Source organism: Corvus kubaryi, unplaced genomic scaffold (assembly GCF_017639235.1).
Source record: "Corvus kubaryi isolate FWS band 111438036 unplaced genomic scaffold, C.kubaryi_AGA036_p1.0 37354, whole genome shotgun sequence".
In the NCBI taxonomy this organism is placed as follows: Eukaryota; Metazoa; Chordata; class Aves; order Passeriformes; family Corvidae; genus Corvus; species Corvus kubaryi.
Window position 1 is genome coordinate 13,746,996 of NW_024581116.1, and position 9,687 is coordinate 13,756,682.

At 40.6% G+C, this 9,687-nt stretch overlaps 1 long non-coding RNA gene across 1 annotated transcript in view; it reads right to left on the reverse strand.

Annotated features, from left to right (window-relative positions):
• Positions 1–328: 328 nt before the first annotated feature.
• Positions 329–9,687, reverse strand: part of LOC121666991 — a 19,623-nt gene continuing 10,264 nt past the window's right edge. The window contains exon 3 of the long non-coding RNA XR_006016870.1: positions 329–1,798. This is a non-coding gene — a long non-coding RNA (uncharacterized LOC121666991). The remainder of the gene's footprint in view (positions 1,799–9,687) is intronic.

The following is a 9,687-nucleotide window of genomic DNA, read 5'->3' on the forward strand; positions in this document are numbered from 1 at the left end:
GTGCAGAGGGAAGAAAGGCTCAAAAGTGTTAAGCATCATGTTATGATTCATCCACACAAGGAGATGTAAATGAGCACTTTTAGTGGGTACAGACAGGACCATCTTCCTGCCTTACCAGTCACATAATTCTTTTTTTTAAATATATTCTAAATGGCATCAGCTCTAGAGATAAAAGTTACTTATCTCTGCAACATAATCCCCCCTACCCCAATTTCTGGCCAAATTTGCTGCCTGCCTCCCAGTTTGCGGTCTGCTCACCATCCATCTTCATTGACTTTTCCCCCACACCACTGCGAGATTAGAACACCACGAGAAATTAAAGGCAGTGTATATAAATCATGTTTATTGTTGCCTCAGATACAGAAAGATAACAAGAATCAATAAAAAAGGAATGATGACTCACAGTTTTATTAGTATATTCAGTTTTTCAAGAGCTGAGTCTTCATAAAGAAAACGGTTTAATTGGGCCACTGAGATCCTGATGAATTCATATATTCCTGGCTATTTATCTTCTGAAACCTCAGTTTCTGCTTTTCCATAGCACTTAAAATCATGAGGGAAAGAACTTTACTACTCTCTGAGAACCTGACAAAGTTCTGAAAGCTAGAGAGATTTGTGAAGGAAGAATTCATAGTGGAAAATCTTAAAGCCAATCTGAATTGCATGAGGCATGCATTGGACTTTATGCTTAGGACTCACCTGTCTCATGGGATGGAGCCAGTCACTTGGCTGGTCACAGGTTGTGATTTATGTCAGGTAGCACTAGAAAATAATGGCCTGGTTTTCAATTACATTTTACATCTGATTTTTAGCTGTACTTAGAAAGCAAAATTAGTAAAAGTTATTCTAAATGCAAAAGCAGCATTTTCTTCTTAAGTGTAGGAGAGCTCAGTAGATTCCTCTGGCTGTCTGACAGTGGTTTGAAAATGACTTAAAGTGGACTGAACAGCTGAAATGTCTCCAAATGTACAGCATTTATTTAATGCCAGCAAAGGAAGTGTACAGCTTTGTTAACTTGATCTCCATTCTTTCTGCTAAGGATCCATGAACATTGCCAATGGAAAAGAAAAAAATCTTGTAATGCCAGGCAGCACAAGTGAACACTGAATTCTGGGCTGTCAATCCAATCCAGCATGCTGAGTGGCTAATTCAGAATAATGCAGAAATGTATGAACGGAATAGTTAAAGAAAACCTTTAAAACACACAGAGCAAAATAATGGCAAATGCACTTCACTGTAGTTAAATTGTTGTACTTACAGCAAATGACTTGTACTGATTACTTTAGGACTGGCAAGAACTGAAAAAAACAACACACAGATGACTTAAAATACTGGAAACAGCAACAATGCCAGGTGCCCTGTAAGGGTAGTTCCCAGCGCAGGGCCAGCAGTGGGAACGGGACTTTAAAGTAAATTTTGAGTTAAAGAAGCAGATGAAAGGAGGAAGTGTGCTCTTCAAATGAAAGCACACAGTAGGTGTCAAGATACCCAAGTTGATTTTTACTGACAGTAGAATAAACTACTGAATTCCTGAAAAAACTTTGCAGTGGGAGTTACAAGGGCAAATAATATGACAGAGCTTATAAACTGATTTGCTTAATTTATAGAAGGAAATATATTATGTGGTTGTCAAATAAAGCCAGAGACTGGCTATGCAGAGGTGACACTACTCCGGTGTTACTCTTACACTTTCTTCTTCAAATTTCCCATCTCAAAGCAGATGTAGTTCTTACATGAAGAGGTGTTGTGCCCAGCCTTCTCAATGACACAATCAGTGTAACTTGTCCCTTTCTGGAATCTGACAACCATAAAAAAGAAATAAAATGAGGAAATAAAAAACTTTCTGCCTTGTGTTTACAGTGTCCCACCCTATCAAACCCTTCCTGCCTGTACAGTCCTCAACCCTTGTCCTACACAGCCACTCCCCAGTTCCTTTAACTGGATTTTGGTTACATAGTGAGTCAACAGGCTTAGTAAATCAGCATAAAGCATGACACACTTTCATTACACACATGCATTACCAGCTTTGTTTCATGCTGAGTGCCTAAATTTATGCTTACTTACATTATCTTGGCACTATTATTCTAACTCTATCAATACTTGTAAAGGGCTATGGACTTGCTGTATAATAAGAACTGTACACGTACAATTAGTTGTAATTATTACTGTTTATCTTTAAACAAAAATGAGCATTTAAATCTGAATTCCTGAGTAATCTTGTGCTCAATCTAAATTTCTGCTTCAGAGCACTGGAAAGAAGAGAAAAAAATAATACTAAGGACATTAATTTTATGGTAGTATAAAAAGTTCATAATTAGATCATACGTTAAATTAAGAAATCTCAGGCTTATCATTAGTGGGAAAAAAGGATGTAGTCACATAATGAAAACGTGCTGGATGAATCAAGATGATGTGGCTACCTGGTTCCCCCCTGCTAGTTGCCCTCTCAGCCATTCCTTGAGAAGGACTCAGACTGCTCCACAAACTCAGGAGAGTGCCTGCCTTCCTGGGATGATGCAACAGCAACAACAATAAAGAAAGAAACAACAAACAAAGGAACAATAAATAAAGAAAATGTGTGTCCAATTTTGCTGTGTTTACAATCTTGTTTATGGGCAAAGAAAAGCATTCCTTATGAGGAAAGGCAAGAATTTATTGTTGGTATAATCCAGCCCTTGAGCACACACCAGGAAACCATGCCCAGCTGGGTTGGGTGCGAGTGCCTGCTGACGCCTCTGCCCAGAGCACCCGGCAAGCACCTCCATGCTCCTATTTTCGCTCTGTGGCGTAAGGGCAGCCTGACTCGGGGTGCTCAGATTTCACTCCTACAGCTGCTTCAGCTGCTGGCCCCACTTCATCCTGCTCATTTGCACCGTAGCTGCAGCAGAACCATGAGCTGCTGGGAGTTCAGCCAGTACATCCTTCACTCACCATCCCCAAATCTCCTGCTCTTTGGACAAACTTTCCCATTCTGCTGCTTTACTGAGGCAGTGTTGTACAACTCTGTGTTTGACCTACAGCCTCTCGTTACCGGCGGCTGCTCCAGGCTGTCAGCCCGAGTCATGCACGTTCCTGACATGCAGTCATCAGTAGGAAGAGTACAGTCAAATCCTGGTCGGATCCCAGCAGGGACACATGGGCCCCATGACTTCAGCTGATATATTAAGCACATTGCAGCAGTGCCATTTTGAGCGAGGGTGCACGTAGCAATTTGAGGGGAGCATCAAGCATATGTCTCTAACCTACTGAAAGGCAATGGATCTGAATTGTGCCTGGACACACCCTGACCTCCAGTCTTTGCTGAGTAGAGCCCAATAAAGTGTTTATATTGTCTTCAGTACCGAACTTTCTGAAATCCTTTTTTTTCCAGGAGTCACTTTTTCAAAAGGACAGAAAAATGAGAGGAGAGTAGAAAGGCATTCCATGAAGTGTTACTACAACACAAACATGGCCATTTATCCTAACACCTGATCTGGAACAACTTCCTTAACAAACAGTTCCCTCACATGCTGGAGGAATTATTGGGGGACCTGATGCACTGGGAGAAATCCTTCCATGCTCTGAGTGACATTGTCAAAATATCAAGCACTGACTTTGCTTCTGTTTGAGGAATGTCTCTGTAAACAGGGAGGAGATTTCTGGACAGACAGTTACAATCTACAGTTAGAAATGGAAGAAACCAAGTAAGAGGTCTATGGCTGCTGCTTGCATGGATGACTGCCAATAGGAGGGGGTTTTATATACATAAACTGAACGATTGTATCATTTTGAATTTGCATAGTGTTGGGTTTTTTAAATTATGTAATAAAGCACGTCTCAGCAATTGCCACAAAAGGTCAATATATTTTAAAATACGCAATTATGTGTATAAATATTAAAATCACAAGAAGTCTGTTTTTGTCATGGTTGCAGAACCTACAGACAAGTACAGTCAGGTCACATGGGAAATAGATTTCAGAAGAATCTGACGGCTTGTGCTGTGTTACTTGGTTTGAATGGTGTTTCCAGCCAGGTAAGGGACAGTGATCTACAAAGGAAATAATCTCATCCAGTTTTTTCCCCTAAAAGAAATTGCCTTGTATAGTTGGCCAATTTCTTCACAGTGAGACATCCTTGATGGACATGCTGTTTCAAACCCCGTGATAATGGCACAGCACCTTCCCCAACACTGTCTCAGTAGGGGCTGCAGAACTGTTAAGTCAACTGTCTCCTTAAATCTCTTTCTCCAAGGTTAATTTATATGGTGATATCTATTTTTATAGAAGCTTGTCCCCTAAGTGAAGATGCTTTGTGGTGTGTGGTAAATTCTGCAACCTGTACTTCATTAATAATAATTGTCATTATCATCTGTGTAAGGATAGTGCTCGTGAATTAGTCTAAGGAAAAGTTTTAGCAAACTTAAATTTTGATTAACTTTTAAATTGTGAGGCTGCTTTAGTGGGTGACATCTGTTAACATGAAAAGTCATCAGAGGTCTGTTCTGCTGGTCTGTTTTAGGTGGAAGCAGTCCCAGCCAGTGCAGCAGCCAATGCTTTTTGGCAAGGGGTCCTTTGAACAGCCACAGTGGCAGACCTGTATCATGAGAGGTCCTGGTGATAAACTACATACAACTCACTTCTGCCCCCTCTGCTGCAGCAGATAAGCCATTCTTGTGGGAATGCTGGTTGGCAGGTATAATTCAAAAAGCAGTTACTTTAGAGCAGCACTCTTCCAGATCCATATAAAAGTAATATGACAAATTTAAGGAAAAAGCATTCCAGGCAATGGATTTGGTCAAATAATAGTGCAATTTGTGTTCAAGCTTCTGTAGTTCAGAAAATTTCTCATTTTATTTACATATTATGTCTTCAGAGGGCTGTTCTAAAACTTTGCAGAGCCTGAAGAGAATGTTCAGGCCATGCTGTCCTTCGGGACTCCCTCTCTTCTCCATTCAGGCATTTCTAAGATATAAATATCACCAAGGGGTTTCCCAAGCTCTAAGAAAGTCAAACAGGCCCAAGGCTAAGCTGCTAGTTATCTGTTTAGGCACGTTAATACCAAAAGGCAAGCCACTTCCATAGGAATCTAGGAAGCTTATAAAAGGTGATTTAAACAAAGCAACAAATTACAAAAGCCACTTTCTCACAATACGATCTGTTGTCACTTTGATAAAATTTACCAGAAACCTCGGAGGTCTGCTGAGCTCAAAGGGGAAAAGATACAAAATAAAATTAAACCCTGTAATGTAAAAGTCATTAATTCTCACATTGAAAATACAGGTCTTGATTTGTGAAAAAGAATATTGAAGAGACTGGTTTTTCCCACTGCAAATACTGTAAAAACAGAGGAGCATGGTCACGACAGTGTGAGGCCAGGAGAAAATGCACCCCTTACCGACATTAAGAGGCTAAAAATCACAAAAATTATTGCAGGCATGGGAGAATTGGAAACCCTGTCACGGTTCTTGAAAGATAAATCCTTTTGTGGATGGAGACCAGAAACACTTTGAGCATTGGCTCAGTGATGAAGGTCCATAAACACACAGAAACAAGAGCGTGTGCAAGCCCCAGCGCTGGCACTTTTGCCAGGCTCTGAGAAAAAAAGGCTCCTACAGACACAGGGACACATGAACCCCATCTCACAAGCTCCCCTCCAGTTTCAGAGGCAGGCATCCCAAACTCTTACGAAACTTTGGTCTGTTGCTTTTCAGAGAATGAAAAAGGCAAAGATGAGCATTTTATGACGTGCTTGTGTGACCTCACATAGTGGCCATAGTCCATGCCAAAAGAGGAAATGATCTGTGGGAAAAAAACCCCCTTAAATGCAGAAGAAGTTAAAATTCCTGCCCCAGTCCAAGCATTTCACAAGTTGAATTTTGGCTTGTTTGCATACATTACCACAGTTTTAAAGTACATTTACTTTTTCTTAGCAATCTGATGGAACTCCTTAAATATTTTCTCATACATTTTGGGAATTAATCTGTGACAGAATACCCTGGGCAGAAGAACAGTCACAGACAGTAGAAGCTTAAGCAAATATAGACCACACAGCATGGAAGAAATGAGGAGGACGCGTTGCAAGGTATTCTGCAACTTAACACTGTACATGGTTGTAGGCAACTACTTATTAAGATACCTGTAAAGGGCAGGGAATTAAAAAACTTCAGCATTAATTTCACTAGTGCCTCTTGTGTCAAGATTGTTTAGGTGACAGTTTTATGACTGTGGAACTCTGTTACCTATGAACAACTAAGATTAAAATATTATGCACCTCCCATATTGCGCCAGGTTGCTTTCAGGCCACATCAGAAGCTGACAGACTGAGCTCTCCCTAAACTGTGACAGAGAACCGTACATGTGGCTGTAGGTTTTGGCTGTCCGAGAAGGTGTGGGCTCACTTGTTTCAGAACATGTTGAAGCAGAGGCTGCATCCAAATGGGTGCTTGTGAATGCTCCCCAACAGTCTCCTAATCCTGCGGGACAGAGGAACACCACTATTTGAGGATAACTTGGCTCTTTCAAATAGTGCAATTAAGGGAATATTTGTATCCTATAAATAGAACACTCTAAAAACTAAATAATATTTCAGGTGTGTTCCTGATGACATGGCTTAGCAATTGAGTCTAACCGTTTACTTCCAATGTTAGTCCAGGGTAGCCAGTGTCTACCATTTCTTGGCTAAGACACTAGAGATTTCAGGCAGATTTTCCTGCTCTGAAAAGCCTACAAAGTATTCAACATCTGTACTGCTTCCTTCCTTCCTGTTTTAGCTCCTCCTCAGTCCTGTAATGCCTCTGTGCAGTGTCTGTGTGTTGTCATGAAAACATGACTTGCAGACATAAAGAAGATCCATGCTTTTGTTGCAGTTTTTTTTGGTTTTTTTTCAAATTTACATTAGTAAGCAGGAAAGTCAGAATCTAGTTCAGTAAAGTGCAGGCTTTGGAGGATTAAAATAGCCTCTAGCTTTGGACTAATAAAAAAGCACAAATCACTTTCCAAGGGGAGAAGGTTGTTTTATTGGGCCCTGTAGGAAACCGGAAATGCTCCTCCCAGGAAAATACAGACCAAAGTTCCAAGCAGCACAGCATGCACATGGCTATTACAACTTTACAAAAGTTTCAGAAAGCAGGTGGGGATAACAAAAAAACCCCACAACCCAGCTTTGGACTTTCCAGTTTGCAGGACAAATCCAACTATCTACATGAGCAAGGGGGAGAATAATGCAATTAAACAGCACAGACTTTTCAGTGCCTTGTACACAAGCACATCTGTTAACAGGCTTTTTTGTGTCAGTTATAAAACACATACATAGTCTTCTGTAGTGCTCCAAAATTTAAAAACAAAATTCTGGCATTTTTTTAGGATCTATGGTGGAATTGTATACATTAGATATTTACCTCAAATATTGGATTGATTAATATTTTTTATGATACGTGATACAACTTACATACCTGTGTGAAGCCTCAACAATTATTTTCTTGGCATTTCTCTCCTTCTACTGTAAATTTTTTGAGCAGGAACCATGCCTTTTTATTTATTTATGTAGAACCATCATGCTGGAGACCCTGCTACTCTTCCATAACATGGTTTAAAGAAAGAGGCTGATAAGGAAGCAGATGGCTGAGAAATAGATGTCCAGTCTTTGTCTTCTTTCCCAAACACACAAGCAGTAACACTCATCTGTTACTGAAAAACAAGGAGGGAAAGCCTTTGCAGTTGTTCTGGACACACTAACTGCATGTTGGCCAAAAAGAAACTATTGGAGCCTATGATGAAAGGAAAGCGAAGTTGTTGAATCTTTGCTGAAGTCCACACAGCTGACAATGTGGATCCAAGAGAAATGTCTCAAGTTTGAAGAATGGCTGTAGAATCTCTTATCCAAGGGAGAACCTGAAGCTTAAGTGTGGTGTGTCTCCAGGTATGTGACATGCCATTCCCCACAAGGAGATGGGTGGTGAAATAAAGAACACAGGAAAAGAAAGAAGGAAAAAAAAAAGAAAAAAAGGGGAAAGAACTTAATCCAGAGTAGGTATAACTGCAGCTAAGAATAAACTGCAGGAAAAGGAGTGATTTACCTGAGTGCCGTACCTGGCACTATCCAAAACCTGCCACCAGCCGAAACAACTCCAAGATCCAGAAAATATATGGGAGCTACTAAACAAAGATTCAATAAAATGGTGGAAAGAAGCATTTTATACTGCTTCCCCTTTATTTAATGACATTGTTGCACATATACATAAAAGCCACAACTTGCAATTTCTTGGAGTTGGAAGTTGAATTGAGTCCTTCAAAAACATATTAAAAATAGAAATCTCTGCATGGTTGAATAATAGGGTTTCCCAGCAGGCTTCTTTAATTAAAAGATTTCAACAGACATTGAGAAGGACTTTAAATTACTTTTTCATTCAAAGGTCTCTCTACAATTAAAAATCCCAATCTGCATGGCATCTATTAGCAAATTAGTACAGAATGTCAAAAGGAACAGTTTAAGTCTGCTCTGCAAGCACTTGTCTGTTTACACATATTGCACTCCTAATGTACGCAAATCCTGTATTCTTGAATAGAAACTCCTAGCCAACAATTTATCGAGGCTTTACCTTGCTCCTTATGCTCTTATGCTCCATTTGTAAATGACAGAATTTACCTCAAACCTTTCTGAGTAGCCTGATTTGACAGACTCACAGAAGAGCAATAGTTGAATCATAAAGGGACATCGTCAGAATGTTGAGTTCAGGCCCTACCCTGCTCAAAGTTTAGTCAACTACAGCAGGTTGCGCAGGACCTTATCCAGTTGGACTTCCAAGGCTGACGACTCCACAACCACTCTGGGATACCTGTTTCAGCATCTGACCACCCTCTCCGTAAAGAAGTTATTTCTTATATTTAAGTGGAATTTGCTGTCTTTCAATTTGTGCCTATTGCCAATTGTCCTTTCTGGGCAGCAGTGAAAAGATGCTGGTTCTGTGGTCTTCTACTACCTTAACCCCTTCTGGTATTTACACACATTGATAAGACATACTGAGCCTTCTTTCCTCCAGGTTAACAATTCCAACTCTCTCAGCCTCTCCTTGTATGACACATCCTCCATTCTCCTCATCATCTTTATGACCTTTCACTGAACTTTCTCCACTATGGGCATGTATTTCTCATGCTGGGGATCCCAGAACTGGACACAGGTCTCAAGGTGTGGTCTCACCAGTGCCTCACTACAGAGAAAGAATAACTTCCCTTGACCCTACTGGCAATGCCTGGATGTTTTTGGCTGCCTTTTCTACAACTGCACATTGCTGGTTCACAGTCAACATTTTGCCCAGCAGGAGCCCTGGATTCTTTTCTGCAAAGCTGTTTTCCAGGCTCCAATGTGTACTAGTATATAGGGTGTACTAGTTTGAAAACAAACCAGTGGGAGGCACTAAGTCAGAATAACAATTTAATGGAAATTAAAGAAAAGGGGAAAAAAAAGGTAAAAGAAAACACTGTCAAACTGACAGAGTCAAGGTACAACCTGACACCCTGTTAGGCAGGGTGGTGGTAGCAGTCTGGTAGAATGGTGGCTGCAGTCCTCTGAAGCGGTGATCCTGTAGTAAAACAGTCTGCTCTTCCTCAGGAAGTCCAATGGTGGCTGTGTAGCTCCTGTCCTCTGGAAATCCAGTGGGAAGCCGGTGTCTCTGGTGTTCAGCCTCAGATTATATCCACGATGGGATGCTTG